The following is a 13524-nucleotide window of genomic DNA, read 5'->3' on the forward strand; positions in this document are numbered from 1 at the left end:
CTTAGCTGAATTCTTGCAAATCTGTGACATTGTCAAGACCAATGGAGTTGATCCCGAGGTCTACAGGCTTATGCTTTTCCCTTTTGTTGTAAGAGACAGAGCTAGAACATGGCTGGATTCACAACCTAAGGAAAGCCTGAACTCTTGGGAAAAGCTGGTCAGTGCTTTCCTGGCCAAATTCTTTCCACCTTAAAAGATGAGCAAGCTTAGAATGGAAATCCAAACCTTCAGACAGAAAGAAGGTGAGTCCCTCTATGAAGCTTGGGAAAGATATAAGCAATTGATCAAAAGGTGTCCTACTGACATGCTTCCAGAATAGAGCATCATATGTATATTCTATGATGGTCTGTCTGAGTTGTCAAAAATGCCATTGGACCATTCTGCAGGAGGATCTCTTCATCTGAAAACCCCTGCAGAAGCTCAGGAACTCATTGAAATGGTTGCAAATAACCAGTTCATGTACACCTCTGAGAGGAATCCTATGAACAATGGAACGCCTCAGAAGAAGGGAGTTCTTGAAATTGATACTCTGAATTCCATATTGGCTCAGAACAAAATATTGACTCAGCAAGTCAATATGATTTCTCAAAGTCTGAATGGATTGCAAGCTGCATCCAACAGTACTAAAGAAGCATCTTCTGAAGAAGAAGCTTATGATCCTGAGAACCTTGCAATGGCAGAGGTGAATTACATGGGAGAACCCTATGAAAACACCTATAATCCTTCATGGAGAAATCATCCAAATTTCTCATGGAAGGACCAACAGAAGCCTCAACAAGGCTTCAATAATAATGGTGGAAGAAATAGGTTTAGAAATAGCAAGCCTTTTCCATCATCTTCTCAGCAACAGACAGAGAATTCTGAACAAAGCCATTCTGGCCTGGCAACCACAGTCTCTGATCTATCTACGACAACACTAAGTTTTATGAATGAAACAAGGTCCTCCATTAGAAATTTGGAGGCACAGGTGGGTCAGCTGAGTAAGAAGATTACTGAAACTCCTCCTAGTATTCTCCCAAGCAATACAGAAGAAAATCCCATGAGAGAGTGCAAGGCCATAACCATGACCAACATGGCCGAACCTGGAGAGAGTGAGGAGGACGTAAGTCCCAGTGAGAAAAGCCTCATGGGACATCCTCTGGACAGAAAAGAGTTTCCCTTTGAGGAACCAAAGGAATCTGAGGCTCATACAGAGACCATAGAGATTCCATTGAACTTCCTTCTGCCATTCGTGAGCTTTGATGAATATTCTTCCTCTGAAGAGGATGAAGACATCACTGAAGAGCAAGTTGCTAAATATCTAAGAGCAATCATGAAGCTAAATGTCAAGTTATTTGGTACTGAGACTTGGGAGGATGAACCCCCCTTGTTCACCAATGAACTGAATGCATTAATGAGGCAGGCATTACCTCAGAAGAAATCGGATACCGGAAAATTTTTCATACCTTGTACCATAGGCACCATGACCTTTGAGAAGGCTCTGTGTGACCTGGGGTCAGGGATAAACCTCATGCCACTCTCTGTAATGGAGAAACTGAGAATCTTTGAGGTACAAGCTGCAAGAATCTCACTAGAGATGGCAGACAAATCAATGAAACAAGCTTATGGACTAGTAGAGGACGTGCTAGTGAAGGTTGAAGGCCTTTACATCCCTGCTGATTTCATATTCCTAAACACTGGGAAGGATGAGGATGAATCCATCATCCTTGGTAGACTAATAAACCACTATTTTATGATTTATCTTGTACTCAATTGAGTAGTTTTTATCAACTCTTTACCTACTTATTCATACTATTTGCATGTTTTACATTTTCCTTCCTGGTTTTGTGCTATGATTGAAAACATGCTTCTATGGTCTTAATTTGCTAATATTAACCCTCTCTTATTACCATTAGATGTCTTGATATGTGTGTTAAGTGCTTTCAGAGATTATAGGACAGGAATGGCTTGGAGGATGGAAAAGAAGCATGCAAAAGTGGAAGGAATACAAGAAGTTGGAGAAATTGCTAAGCTGTCCAGCCTGACCTCTTCGCACTCAAACAGCTATAACTTTAGCTACAGAGGTCCAAACGATGCGGTTCTAGTTGCATTGGAAAGCTAATGTCCGGGGCTTCGATTTGATATATAATATGCTATAGTTGCCCTGACTCTAGGTGACGCGACCGCGTGCTCTATGCGGCCGCATCGCAGTGACGGAAATCAGCATGTTTGAATTCTTCTCCAGCGATTTCTGGGCTATTTCTGACCCAGTTTGCGGCTCAGAAAACACAGATTAGAGGCTATAAAGTAGGAGAATGCATCCATTCATCATCACGCTCTCATAATTCACTTTTCATGTTTTAGATGTAGTTTTAGAGAGAGAGAGGTTCTCTCCTCTCTCTTAGGATTAGGATTTAGGACTTCTCTTAGTTTTAGGAGTGACTCTCAATCCCAGGTTTAATGTTCTTTTTTGTTTAATTTTGTTTCCATTTTTATTCACCTTAGTACTTTAATTGATATTTATCTTTTGAATAATTGGCTTATGGCTTTCATGTTATGATTTTCTTTATTAATGCAATTGAGGTATTTTCAGATTTGTGATTTATATTTAGTTTTTTTTTCATTCTTGGTTTTGGTTAAGAAATCAGTAACTCAGGAGTTATCCAATTTAACAGCATAATTGATAATTGTTATCTTGTCAATTGAATTGAACTTCAATAATCCCAATCTTTTCTTAGGAAATAAATAGGATTCGAAGATTAAACTAATTAATCCCTTGACTTTCCTTTACTTTAGTAAAGGTTGACTAAGTGGAATTAAGATTCAGTTTTCATCATCATTGATAAGGATAACTAGACTGGACTTCCAATTTCTTATACCTTGCCAAGAGATTTTATTATTATTGTTTTATTTTACTTGTCATATAACATATTCCCACCTTACTTCCAAAACCCTCAATTTACAATCTTCATAACCAATAATAAGAACATACTTCCCTGCAATTCCTTGAGAAGACGACCCGAGGTTTGAATACTCGGTTATCAATTTCAAAGGGGCTTGTTACTTGTGACAACCAAAACGTTTGTACGAAGAGATTTCTGTCAGTTTAGAGACTATATCTACAACGCGACTGTTTTTATGAAATTCTTTACTGGCAAAAATCCTAACGTCATAGACCCTTCCTAGCTACAGCAAAAGCTGTGATTGATGTTGACAGAGGAGAGTTGGTCCTTAAGTTGAATGAGGACTACCTTGTATTCAAAACTCAAGGTTCTCCTTCTGTAACCATGGAGAGGAAGCATGAAAAGCTTCTCTCAATACAGAGTCAAACAAAACCCCCACATTCAAACTCTAAGTTTGGTGTTGGGAGGCCACAACCAAACTCTAAGTTTGGTATTGAGAGGCCCTAACCCTGCTCTGATTATCTGTGAGGCTCCATGAGAGCTCACTGTCAAGCTATTGACATTAAAGAAGTGCTTATTGGGAGGCAACCCAATGTTATTTAATTATATCTATTTATTTTCCATTGTTATTTTATGTTTTCTTTAGGTTGATGATCATGTGAAGTCACAAAAACAACTGAAAAATCAAAAACAGAATGAAAAACAACATTAAAATAGCTCACCCTAGAGGAAGAGCTTACTGGCATTTAAACGCCAGAAATGGGCACCAGACTGGCGTTTAACGCCAGAAATAGGCACCAGACTGGCATTTAACGCCAGAACAGGGCACCAAGTTAGCGTTAAACGCCAAGAAAGGGAGAAAAGCTTGCGTTAAACGCCAGAAACAAGAAGCAATCTGGCGTTTAACGCCAGAATTGCACTCTAAGGGCATCTTGTACGCCTAAATGGAGCAGGGATGTTAAAGTCCTTGACCCCTCAGGATCTGTGGACCCCACAGGATCCCCACCTACCCCACTTCTTCTTCTTTCCTCTTCACACCTTTCCATAACACTCTTCTCCAAATACCCTTCACCTATCAAATCTTACCTTCTTCCCCAAATACCCTTCACCAATCACCTCCTTCACTTTTCCCAAAACACCACCTACCTTCAAATTCAAAACTCTTTTTCCCTCCCAAACCCAACCCCAAATACACGAACCAAGCCTCCCCCCACTCCTATATATACCCCTCATCACTCCTTCAATTTCACACATCTCAAACACCTTATACCCCCTTGGCTGAACTCACACTCACCCTCCATCTCCTCCATTTTCTTCTTCTTCTCCGCTCGAGGACGAGCAAGCACTTTAAGTTTGGTGTGGTAAAAGCATTGCTTTTTGTTTTTCCATAACCATTTATGGCACCTAAGGCCGGAGAAACCTCTAGAAAGAGGAAAAGGAAGGCAAAAGCTTCCACCTCCGAGTCATGGGAGATGGAGAGATTCATCTCAAAGGTCCATCAAGACCACTTCTATGAAGTTGTGGCCAAGAATAAGGTGATCCCTGAGGTCCCTTTCAAGCTCAAAAGGAGTGAGTATCCAGAGATCTGACATGAGATTAGAAGAAAAGGATGGGAAGTTCTCTCCAATCCTATTCAACAAGTCAGAATCTTAATGGTTCAAGAGTTCTATGCAAATGTATGGATCACTAGGAATCATGATCAAAGTATGAACCCGAATCCAAAGAATTGGCTTACAATGGTTCGGGGGAAATACTTAGATTTTAGTTCGGAAAATGTAAGGTTGGCATTCAACTTGCCAATGATGCAAGAAAACGCACACCCCTACACTAGAAGGGTCAACTTTGATCAAAGGTTGGACCAAGTCCTCATGGACATATATGTGGAAGGAGCTCAATGGAAAAGTGACTCAAGAGGCAAACCGATTCAATTGAGAAGACCGGACCTTAAGCCTGTAGCTAGAGGATGGTTGGAGTTCATCCAACGCTCTATCATTCCTACTAGCAACTGATCCGAAGTAACTGTGGATCGGGTCATCATGATCTATAGTATCATGATTGGAGAGGAAGTGGAAGTTCATGAGATTATACCTTAAGAACTCTACAAGGTGGCTAACAAGTCTTCCACTTTGGCAAGGTTAGTCTTTCCTCACCTCATTTGTCACCTCTGTAATTCGGCTGGGATTGTCATAGAGGGAGACATCCTCATTGAAGAGGACAAGCTCATCACTAAAAAGAGGGTGGAGCAAACAAGAGAGCCCACTTATGGACCTCAACAAGAGCATGAGGAAATTCCTCATCATGAAATCCATGAGATGCCTCAAAGGATGCACTTTCCTCCACAAAACTATTGGGAGCAAATTAACACCTCCCTAGGAGAATTAAGTTCCAACATGGGACAACTAAGGGTGGAGCACCAAGAGCACTCCATCATTCTCCATGAGATTAGAGAAGATCAAAGAGCTATGAGGGAGGAGCAACAAAGGCAAGGAAGAGACATAGAGGAGCTCAAGAGCACCATTGGTTCTTCAAGAGGAAGAAGACGCCACCCTCACTAAGGTGGACCCGTTCCTTAATCTCCTTGTCTATTTACTCTTTTCTGTTTTTCGTTTTCTATGCTTTATGTTTATTTATGTTTGTGTCTTTATTACATGATCATTAGTGTCTAGTGTCTATGCCTTAAAGCTATGAATGTCCTATGAATCCATCACCTTTCTTAAATGAAAAATTTTTTAATTGCAAAAGAACAAGAAGTACATGATTTCGAATTATATCTTGAAATTAGTTTAATTATTTTGATGTGGTGGCAATACCTTTTGTTTTCTGAATGAATGCTTGAACAGTGCATATTTTTGAATTTGTTGTTTATGAATGTTAAAATTGTTGGCTCTTGAAAGAATGATAAAAAAAGAGGAATGTTATTGATAATCTGAAAAATCATAAAATTGATTCTTGAAGCAAGAAAAAGCAGTGAATATAAATCTTGCGAAAAAAATGGCGAAAATAAAAGAAAAAAAAGGAGAAAGAAAAAGAAAAAGCAAGCAGAAAAAGCCAATAGCCCTTTAAACCAAAAGGCAAGGGTAAAATGAAAAGGATCCAAGGCTTTGAGCATTAATGGATAGGAGGGCCCAAAGGAATAAAATCCTGGTTTAAGTGGCTAAACCAAGTTGTCCCTAACCATGTGCTTGTGGCGTGAAGGTGTCAAGTGAAAAGCTTGAGACTGAGCGGTTAAAGTCGTGATCCAAAGCAAAAAGAGTGTCCTTAAGAGCTCTGGACACCTCTAATTGGGGACTCTAGCAAAGCTGAGTCACAATCTGAAAAGGTTCACCCAGTTATGTGTCTGTGGCATTTATGTATCCGGTGGTAATACTGGAAAACAAAATGCTTAGGGCCACGGCCAAGACTCATAAAGTAGCTGTGTTCAAGAATCAACATACTAAACTAGGAGAATCAATAACACTATCTAAATTCTGAGTTCCTATAGATGCCAATCATTCTGAACTTCAAAGGATAAAGTGAGATGCCAAAACTGTTCAGAGGCAAAAAGCTACTAGTCCCGCTCATCTAATTGGAGCTAAGTTTCATTGATATTTTGGAATTTATAGTATATTCTCTTCTTTTTATCCTATTTGATTTTCAGTTGCTTGGGGACAAGCAACAATTTAAGTTTGGTGTTATGATGAGCGGATAATTTATACGCTTTTTGGCATTCTTTTTAGGTAGTTTTCAGTATATTTTAGTTACTTTTTATTATATTTTTATTAGTTTTTAAATAAAAATCACATTTATGGAATTTACTATGAGTTTTTGTATTTTTATGTGATTTCAGGTATTTTCTGGCTGAAATTGAGGGACCTGAGCAAAAATCTGATTCAGAGGCTGAAAAAGGACTGCAGATGTTGTTGGATTCTGACCTCCCTGCACTCGAAATAGATTTTTTGGAGCTATAGAAACCCAATTGGCGCGCTCTCAATTGCTCTGGAAAGTAGACATTCTGGGCTTTCCAGCAATATATAATAGTCCATACTTTTCCCGAGTTTTGATAACGCAAACTGGCATTTGAACGCCCACTTTCTACCCTATTCTGGCGTTAAACGCCAGAACTGGCATAAAAGCTTGAGTTAAACGCCCAAACTGGCACCAAAACTGGCGTTTAACTCCAAGAAGAGTCTCTATACGTAAAAGCTTCAATGCTCAGTCCAAGCACACACCAAGTGGGCCCCGGAAGTGGATTTCTGCACTATCTGCACTTAGTTACTTATTTTCTGTAACCCTAGCTACTAGTTTAGTATAAAAACTACTTTTAGTGATTTATTTTATATCTTTGATCAGTTCTATGGTATCATAGATCATATTGTACACGTTTGGAGGCTGGCCTCACGGCCATGCCTAGACCTTTCACTTATGTATTTTCAACGGTGGAGTTTCTACACCCCATAAATTAAGGTGTGGAGCTCTGCTGTTCCTCATGAATTAATGCAAAGTACTATTGTTTTTTTATTCAACTCAAGCTTATTCTTATTCTAAGATATTCATTCGCACACAAGAACATGATGAATGTGATGATCAAGTGTCACTCATCACCATTCTCACTTATGAACGTGTGCCTGACAAACACTTCTGTTCTACATGAAAACAAGCTTGAATGCATATCTCTTGGATTCCTGGTCCATGTGTTTGATTGTCTCTCCTGACAACAGAGCCTTCAATTCCTTGAGATCAGAGTCTTCGTGGTATAAGCTAGAATCAATTGGCAGTATTCTTGAGATCCGGAAAGTCTAAACCTTGTCTGTGGTATTTCGAGTAGGATCTGGGATGGGATGACTGTGACGAGCTTCAAACTCGCGAGTGTTGGGCATAGTGACAGACGCAAAATGATCAATGGATCCTATTCCAACATGAGTGAGAACCGACAGATGATTAGCCGTGCGGTGACAGCTCATTTGGACCATTTTCACTGAGAGGACGGACGGTAGCCATTGACAACGGTGATCCCCCAACATACAGCTTGCCATGGAAAGGAGTATGAATGATTGAATGAAGACAATAGGAAAGCAGAGATTTAGAAGCAACAAGCATCTCCATACGCTTATCTGAAATTCCACCAATGAATTACATAAGTATTTCTATCTTATTTTATATTTTATTTATATTTTAATTATCTAACCCTCATAACCATTTGAATCTGCCTGACTGAGATTTACAAGATGATCATAGCTTGCTTCAAGCCGACAATCTCCGTGGGATCGACCCTTACTCACGTAAAGTTTACTACTTGGACGAACCAGTGCACTTGCTGGTCAGTTACACGGAATTGTGAAGAAGTCTTGAGATCACGTTCTCCCACACCAAGTTTTTGGCGCTATAGCCAGGGAATGAATAATCACGATTCCGGCGTACCCCTACGCGTATGCGTCCTATACGCGTGTGCATCGCTAGAGAGTGTTGCGTTCTTCAATTGAGCATAGCTTTCTCTGGATTGCTTCCTTCTCTGTTTCTTCTTTTCTTCTGTCATCAATCAAAACATTCAATCAAAGCCTTGCTAAAATCATAAGATTTTGCATCATTCATAATAATCACATAATTCTTGTATAAATCTCATGATAATGCATAAAATCACAATGTTTGACTAAATCAAGATAGACATGAAATTCCACTCCAATCAGTTACTTATTGTGCAAGAAATGCATGAAACCTATTGAAAACAAGTAAAAATTGCTAGTAAAACTAGCCTAAGATGACTTGTCATCACAACACCAATCTTAAATCTTGCTTGTCCCCAAGCAAGCAATAGAACATGAGAAAAATGAAAGAAAACAGAAAAGCATATTCATCCTTATTTGAAAGCATTCAGCCTAAGTTCATGGGGTTTCATGCAGACTGTAATTGAAGCTCTACTTTTACTAGTTTTCAGGATTAATATGTACCTTTAAGTGCTAACCAAGGTTGCTGCTGTGAACCTTGTTATTTGGTGCACGGAATTGTGATCACACTTTTCACAACCCCGGTACAACTAACCAGCAAGTGCACCGAGTCGTCCAAGTAATAAAACGTTACGCGAGTAAAGGTCGATCCCACGGAGATTGCCGGCTTGAAGCAAGCTATAGTCATCCTGTAAATCTTAGTCAGGCGAATTCAATTGGTTATGAGTTTTGATAATTTAAAGATAAATAAAACATAAATTAAAATAAATATACTTATGTAATTCATGGGTGGGAATTTCAGATAAGTGTTTGGGAGATGCTTTGTTGCTTCTGAACCTCTGCTTTCCTATTGTCTTCATCCAATCATGCGTGCTCCCTTCCATGGCAAGCTGTATGTTAGTGGATCACCGTTGTCAATAGCTACCATCCGTCCTCTCAGTGAAAATGGTCCAATTACGGTTTCTGTACGGCTAATCAACTGTCAGATCTCTCGTCTCGGATGAAAAATACCAGGCACAGCTACCGCACGACTAATCATCTGTCGGTTCTCACTTGTGTCGGAATAGGATCTCTCTATCATTTTTCACACTGTCACTGCGCCCAACATTCGTGAGTTTGAAGCTCGGCACAGTCATCCCATCCCAGATCATATTCGGAATACCACAGACAAGGTTTAGACTTTTCGGATCTCAGGAATGCTGCCAATTGGTTCTAGCCTCTACCACGAAGGTTCTAATCTCACGGATTCGAATGCTCTATTGTCAGAAGAGGCAAGTCAAATCCATGGATCAGAGACCCAAGAGACTATACTCCGGCTGTCGTCTAATGACTACGTTGAACATCATGTAGACCGCTTGTGGTTGTCAGGCACGCGGATCTTGGCTAAGCGAGTAACGAAGATAGTGGCTGATTGTCACGGGTCACCCCTTCATTCTGACTTAACTGAATTAAGTACGAGAGTATATCTTGGTGAAGAAGTAAGCGTGAATTGAAAGAGAAACAATATTACTTTCATTAATTCATGAAGAACGCTCCTTAATCTATGAGGTGTAGAAACTCCACCGTTGGAAAATACATAAGAGAAAAAGGTCTAGGCATGGCCGAATGGCCATCCTCCCATGAAGTTGATAAAAGATGATAAAGATGATAAAAAGTCCGAATACAATAGGAAAGACTAGTATTTATACTAAACTAGTTACTAAGGATTACAAAAATTGAGTAACTAAGTGCAGATAGTGCAGAAATCCACTTCCGAGGTCCACTTGGTATGTGCTTGAACTGAGCATTGAGTTTTACACATGCATAGGCCTTTTCTAGAGTTAAACACCAGCTTGGATGCCAGTTTGGGCATTTAACTCCAGTTCTGGTGCCAGTTCCGGCATTTTATGCCAGAAAAGGGTCTCTAGCTGGCGTTGAACGCCGGTTTGGGCCATCAAATCTCGAGTAAAGTATGAACTATTATACATTTCTGGAAAGCCCAAGAGGTTATCTTTCCATCCCAATTGAGAACGCGCCAATTGGATTTTGGTAGCTCCAGAAAAACGCGTTTGAGTGCAGGGAGGTCAGAATCCAACAGCATCTGCAGTCCTTTCTCAGTCTCTGAATCAGATTTTTGCTCAGGTCCCTCAATTTCAGCCAAAAAATACCTGAAATTATAAAAAAATATACAAACTCATAGTAAAGTCTAGAAATTTGATTTTTGCATAAAAACTAATAAAAATATAATAAAAAGTAACTAAAACATACTAAAAACTACTAAAAACAATGCCAAAAAGCGTATAAATTATCCGCTCATCACAACACCAAACTTAAATTATTGCTTGTCCCCAAGCAACTAAAAAAAAATAGGATAAAAAGAAGAGAAAATACAATAAATTTCAAAATATCAATGAAGCTTAGTTCCAATTAGATGAGCGGGACTAGTAGCTTTTTTCTTCTAAACAGTTTTAGCATCTCACTTTATCCTTTGAAGTTCAGAATGATTGGCATCCATAGGAACTCAGAATTCAGATAGTGTTATTGATTCTCCTAGTTTAGTATGTTGATTCTTGAACACAGCTACTTTATGAGTCTTGGCCGTGACCCTTAGCATTTTGTTCTCCAGTATTACCACCGGATACATAAATGCCACGGACACATAACTGGGTGAACCTTTTCAGATTGTGACTCAGCTTTGCTAGAGTCCCCAATTAGAGGTGCCCAGAGCTCTTAAGCACACTCTTTTTGCCTTGGATCACGACTTTTACCACTCAGTCTCAAGCTTTTCACTTGGACCTTCATGACACAAGCATATGGTTAGGGACAGCTTGATTTAGCCACTTAGGCCAGGATTTTATTCCTTTGGGCCCTCCTATCCATTAATGCTCAAAGCCTTGGATCCTTTTTACCCTTGCCTTTTAGTTTAAAGGGTTATTGGCTTTTTGCTCTTGCCTTTTGGTTTAAAGAGCTATTGGCTTTTTCTACTTGCTTTTTCTTTTTCTTTCTTTTTCTTTATTTTTTGCCATTTTTTTTTTGCAAGCTTTGTGTTTTTCACTGATTTTTCTTGCTTCAAGAATCAATTTTATGATTTTTTCAGATTATCGATAACATTTCGCTTTTTTCGTTATTCTTTCAAGAGCCAACAATTTTCACATTCATAAACTTCACTATCAAAAATATGCAATATTCAAGCATTCATTCAGAAAACAAAAAGTATTGCCACCACATCAAAATAATTAAACTATTTTCAAGATAGAATTCAAAATTCATGTACTTCTTTTTCTTTTTCAGAAAACATTTTTCATTTAATAAAGGTAAAAGATTCATGGAACATTCATAGCTTTAAGACATAGACACTAAACACTAATGATCATGTAATGAAGACACAAACATAGTCAAAACATAAAGCATAAAAACTGAAAACAGAAAAGAAAATAAACAAGGAGATTAAAGAACGGGTCCACCTTAGTGATGGTGGCTTCTTCTTCCTCTTGAAGAACCAATGGAGTTCTTGAGCTCCTCTATATCTCTTCCTTGCCTTTGTTGTTCCTCTCTCATGGCCTTTTGATCCTCTCTGATTTCATGGAGGATGATGGAGTGCTCTTGTTGCTCCACTCTTAGTTGCTCCATGTTGGAACCCAATTCTCTTAAAGAGGTGTTGAGTTGCTCCCAATAGTTGTGTGGAGGGAAATGCATCCCTTGAGGCATCTCAGGGATTTCTTGATGAGGGACTTCCTCATGCGCTTGTTGAGGTCCATGAGTGGGCTCTCGTGTTTGCTCCATCCTCTTTCTAGTGATGGGCTTTTGAGATGAATCTTTCCATCTCCCATGACTCGAAGTTGGAAGCAACTGCCTTCTCTTTCCTCTTTCTAGAGGTTTCTCCGGCCTTAGGTGCCATTAATAGTTATGGAAAAACAAAAAGCAGAGCTTTTTTCTACACCAAACTTAAAAGGTTTGCTCGTTCTCAAGCAAAAGAAGAAAGAAAGGATTAAAAGAAGAAGAGATGGAGGAGATGGAGGTGTGTGAATGGTTCGGCCAAGGGGGTTTTAGGTGGTTATGATGTGTGAAAATGAAGGAGTGATGGTTTGAATTTGAATGGGTCGGGGTAGATGGGTTGTATGATGGTTTTGGAGGAGAAATGGAGGTGATTGGTGGAGGTTATTTTGGGAAAGAGTGTTATGGAAAGGTGTGAAAAGGAGAGAGAGTGAGTTGGGGTAGGTGGAGATCCTGTGGGGTCCACAGATCTTGAGGTGTCAAGAAATTCTGGTTCCTGTACCTTTCTGGCTATTAAACGCCCTTGGACAGCACTTTCTAGCGTTTAAACGCCAGTCTGCTGCCTTTCTTGGCGTTAAATGCCAGGCTGATGCCCCTTTCTGGCGTTTAACGCCAGCCAGACATCCTTTTCTGGCGTTAAACGCCAGTCTGTCTGCCAATTCTGGCATTTAACGCCCAGAATGCTGCCAGACTGGGCGTTAAACGCCCATTCTGCTATTCTTACTGGCGTTTAAATGCCAGTAAGCCTGTCCTCCAGGGTGTGCTGTCTTTTATGTTGTTTTTGATTCCGCTTTAATTCTGCAGCTATTTTTGTGACTCCACATGGTCATGAACCTAAAGAAAACATAAACTAATAGTGGAAAATGAAATGAAAAAGTAATTAACATAGATAAATAAGATTGGGTTGCCTCCCAATAAGCGCTTCTTTAATGTCAATAGCTTGACAGTAAGCTCTTACAGAGCTTCACAGATACTCAGAGCATGATTGTGGCCTCCCAACACCAAACTTAGAGTTTGAATGTGGGGGCTCTGCTTGACTCTGTATGGAGAGAATTGGATGAAGCTTTTCATGCTTCTTCTCCATGTTTACAGAAGAAGATCCTTGAGCCTTAAACACAAGGTAGTCCTCATTCAATTGAAGGACTAACTCTCCTCTATCCACATCAATCACAGCCCTTGCTGTGGCTAGGAAGGGTCTTCCAAGGATGATGGATTCATCCTCATCCTTCCTAGTTTCTAGGATTATGAAGTCAGCAGGGATGTAAAGGCCTTCAACCTTCACTAAGACATCCTCTACAAGTCCATAAGCATGTTTCATTGATTTGTCTGCCATCTCTAGTGAGATTCTTGCAGCTTGTACCTCAAAGATCCCTAGTTTCTCCTTTACAGAGAGTGGCATGAGGTTTATACCCGACCCCAGGTCACACAGAGCCTTCTCAAAGGTCATGATGCCTATGGTACAAGGTATT

The 13524-nt window shown here is 39.7% G+C and overlaps 1 non-coding gene across 1 annotated transcript; it reads right to left on the reverse strand.

Moving 5' to 3' along the window:
* Window positions 1-202: 202 nt before the first annotated feature.
* On the reverse strand, window positions 203-310 carry LOC112760581 (small nucleolar RNA R71). Its single transcript, XR_003181014.1, has one exon. It is a non-coding gene; the product is annotated as a small nucleolar RNA R71 (small nucleolar RNA).
* Window positions 311-13524: the final 13214 nt, after the last annotated feature.

Source organism: Arachis hypogaea, chromosome 16 (assembly GCF_003086295.3).
Source record: "Arachis hypogaea cultivar Tifrunner chromosome 16, arahy.Tifrunner.gnm2.J5K5, whole genome shotgun sequence".
NCBI lineage: Eukaryota > Viridiplantae > Streptophyta > Magnoliopsida > Fabales > Fabaceae > Arachis > Arachis hypogaea.